Here is a 5000-nt window from a genome sequence, read left to right as displayed (position 1 = left end):
CTAGGGACGGGGCAATAAATACTGGACCCAGCCCGTGACACCCACATCCCACAAATGAATATAAACAAAACCTCTATTTTCAGTAAAAAGCAATAGCAATGTGTTAAAAACAGATGCTTCCAAACCATTTTCTCAATTTCAAGCTGAATATTAAATATTATCATGTTATGATCACTAGTTCCTAAGGGATATTTTACTTGGGGGCCAATTCTCAAACCTGCCTCTTTCCTCAGTACGAGATCCAGGATAGCCTAATGCAATTTATGGATTTGCTGTATCCACCCTTTCCAAGTTGATTGACCTTTCCACACAATAGCGGGAGGTGTAACACCTCTTCCCCCTCACTTTCCAAAGTCTCACATACACCTTCCAGGTGAAGCAGTTGACCCCCTTCAATCCAGCCTCCTGAATTCACTGCTCCCACTGCCATCTCCTGCACACTGCCAAGACCAAACACAGGCTGGGTGTGAAACACCAGCACTCTATCTGTCGGACTGACCCTGGTCTCCCAGTAACTTGCCATTTCGATAACACCCCCCTTGCTCCCACACTGACATTTTCCTGCTGCAACATCCCAAAACACTTTGCAAGCTCAAGGAACAACACCTCACACACCCAGGGCACGTTACCCTCCTGTGGTCTCAATGGTGACTCCACAGCTTCAGAGTATGAGCTCTGCTCCTTTATTTTACTATCGTCATCCCACCCTCTCTTCACCATCCCACCCTCTCTTGACTACCCCACCCTCTCTTGCTGAATTTGCAATGAGCAGAGCGGCCCATCTTCTGCTTTTCACTCCTATTGTTGACACCCGTTTTACATCCCTATCTCTCCTTTAGCACCATTCTTCCTCCCATTATCTTCCTCTATGGGCGCCCTCACTTGCTCCATCTCCTCCTTGATCAAAAACGTAGAAAACACTACTTTCCAGCCCTTCCTGTTCTGAGGAAGACTCATACCATTCACACTGTTTCTCTTTCCGTTTCTAATCACACAGATTTTAAGGTAAGGGTCATCCTTCCCCACGAGGGAGGTCTCTTCAATCTGCATGATGGGACATTGGGTGACATGCTGCTTGTCATGTTGAATTTCTGTTTGGATTTGTACATCCTGTGGGTAGACTTACGTCATCGTGTTGTTAAGAAATTCAAAGCTGTGATATTTCAAACTGTCTAATTAATCCTAAGGTGGAATGGAGTTGGGTGTCGAGAAGTTACTTAGCAATTCTGCCTGGATACAAGACCCATGCAGTTCATGTTGCCACAGAGACAGTTTATTTTTTAGGGCGAGGAATGTCCAAAGGTAGACATTGCAGATTGGACTACAGATTTTCTGGGATATCTTTGAACTGACACATGTTTGACAACGGTGGATGCAGCTACAATCACACCATTTACAAGGCATTTGGACGGACATGAGGACAGGAGAGGTTTAAGGGGCCAAATGTAGGTGAATGGGGCTGGCTCTGTTAAAGAAATCTGATCATGGATGGGTCGGACCGAAGGGCCTGTTTCCCTGGTGTATGACTCGGCCACTGGAGGATATACTCCCAATGTACACACACCTTCACACACAATCACACTGGTGCTCACACTCGGACAGTCAGACTGATGCACCCTCACATACACACTCTCACACTCACCCACTCTCATACACACACACTCTGCACATTCACACTTATACACCAGCTCACACTCTCACACTCTCACACTCACCCACTCTCATACACACACACTCTGCACATTCACACTTATACACCAGCTCACACTCTCACACTCTTACACTCTCCACTCTCATACACACACACTCTGTACATTCACACTTATACACCTGCTCACACTCTCACACTCACCCACTCTCATAGACACACACTCTGTACATTCACACTTATACACCTGCTCACACTCTCACACTCACCCACTCTCATACACACACACTCTGCACATTCACACTTATACACCTGCTCACACTCTCACACTCACCCACTCTCATACACACACACTCTGCACATTCACACTTATACACCTGCTCACACTCACACACTCACCTACTCTCATACACACACACTCTGCACATTCACACTTATACACCAGCTCACACTCTCACACTCACATACTCTCATACACACACACTCTGCACATTCACACTTATACACCAGCTCACACTCTCACACTCACCCACTCTCATAGACACACACTCTGTACATTCACACTTATACACCTGCTCACATTCACACACTCACCCACTCTCATACACACACACTTTGCACATTCACACTTATACACCAGCTCACACTCTCACACTCTCACACTCACCCACTCTCATACACACACACTCTACACATTCACACTTATACACCTGCTCACACTCTCACACTCACCCACTCTCATACACACACACTCTGCACATTCACACTTATACACCTGCTCACACTCACACACTCACCCACTCTCATACACACACACTCTGTACATTCACACTTATACACCTGCTCACACTCTCACACTCACCCACTCTCATAGACACACACTCTGCACATTCACACTTATACACCAGCTCACACTCTCACACTCACCCACTCTCATAGACACACACTCTGTACATTCACACTTATACACCTGCTCACATTCACACACTCACCCACTCTCATACACACACACTCTGTACATTCACACTTATACACCTGCTCACACTCTCACACTCACCCACTCTCAGAGACACACACTCTGTACATTCACACTTATACACCTGCTCACACTCACACACTCACCTACTCTCATACACACACATTCTGCACATTCACACTTATACACCTGCTCACACTCTCACACTCACCCACTCTCAGAGACACACACTCTGCACATTCACACTTATACACCTGCTCACACTCTCACACTCACCCACTCTCAAACACACACACTCTGTACATTCACACTTATACACCCGCTCACATTCACACACTCACCCACTCTCATACACACACACTCTGCACATTCACACTTATACACCTGCTCACACTCTCACACTCACACACTCTCATACACACACACTCTGCACATTCACACTTATACACCTGCTCACATTCACACACTCACCCACTCTCATACACACACACTCTGCACATTCACACTTATACACCAGCTCACACTCTCACACTCACATACTCTCATACACACACACTCTGCACATTCACACTTATACACCAGCTCACACTCTCATACTCCCCCACTCTCATACACACACACTCTGCACATTCACACTTATACACCTGCTCACACTCTCACACTCACCCACTCTCATACACACACACTCTACACATTCACACTTATACACCTGCTCACACTCTCACACTCACCCACTCTCATACACACACACTCTGTACATTCACACTTATACACCTGCTCACACTCTCACACTCCCCCACTCTCATACACACACACTCTACACATTCACACTTATACACCTGCTCACACTCTCACACTCACCCACTCTCATAGACACACACTCTACACATTCACACTTATACACCTGCTCACACTCTCACACTCACCCACTCTCAGAGACACACACTCTGCACATTCACACTTATACACCTGCTCACACTCTCACACTCACCCACTCTCATACACACACATTCTGCACATTCACACTTATACACCTGCACACACTCACTCACTCTCACAGACACACACTCTGCACATTCACACTTATACACCTGCTCACACTCTCACACTCACTCACTCTCATAGACACACACTCTGTACATTCACACTTATACACCTGCTCACACTCACACACTCACCCACTCTCATACACACACATTCTGCACATTCACACTTATACACCTGCACACACTCACTCACTCTCACAGACACACACTCTGCACATTCACACTTATACACCTGCTCACACTCTCACACTCTCACACTCACTCACTCTCATAGACACACACTCTGTACATTCACACTTATACACCTGCTCACACTCTCACACTCACCCACTCTCATACACACACACTCTGTACATTCACACTTATACACCTGCTCACACTCACACACTCACTCACTCTCATAGACACACACTCTGCACATTCACACTTATACACCTGCTCACACTCACACACTCACCCACTCTCATAGACACACACTCTGTACATTCACACTTATACACCTGCTCACACTCTCACACTCACCCACTCTCAGAGACACACACTCTGCACATTCACACTTATACACCTGCTCACACTCTCACACTCACCCACTCTCATACACACACATTCTGCACATTCACACTTATACACCTGCACACACTCACCCACTCTCACAGACACACACTCTGCACATTCACACTTATACACCTGCTCACACTCTCACACTCACTCACTCTCATAGACACACACTCTGTACATTCACACTTATACACCTGCTCACACTCACACACTCACCCACTCTCATACACACACATTCTGCACATTCACACTTATACACCTGCACACACTCACTCACTCTCACAGACACACACTCTGCACATTCACACTTATACACCTGCTCACACTCTCACACTCTCACACTCACTCACTCTCATAGACACACACTCTGTACATTCACACTTATACACCTGCTCACACTCTCACACTCACCCACTCTCATACACACACACTCTGTACATTCACACTTATACACCTGCTCACACTCACACACTCACTCACTCTCATAGACACACACTCTGCACATTCACACTTATACACCTGCTCACACTCACACACTCACCCACTCTCATAGACACACACTCTGTACATTCACACTTATACACCTGCTCACACTCTCACACTCACCCACTCTCAGAGACACACACTCTGCACATTCACACTTATACACCTGCTCACACTCTCACACTCACCCACTCTCATACACACACACTCTGCACATTCACACTTATACACCTGCTCACACTCTCACACTCACCCACTCTCATACACACACATTCTGCACATTCACACT

This window comes from Chiloscyllium punctatum, chromosome 3, assembly GCF_047496795.1.
Source record: "Chiloscyllium punctatum isolate Juve2018m chromosome 3, sChiPun1.3, whole genome shotgun sequence".
Lineage (NCBI taxonomy): Eukaryota > Metazoa > Chordata > Chondrichthyes > Orectolobiformes > Hemiscylliidae > Chiloscyllium > Chiloscyllium punctatum.
Note: the sequence above shows the minus strand (reverse complement) of the source record.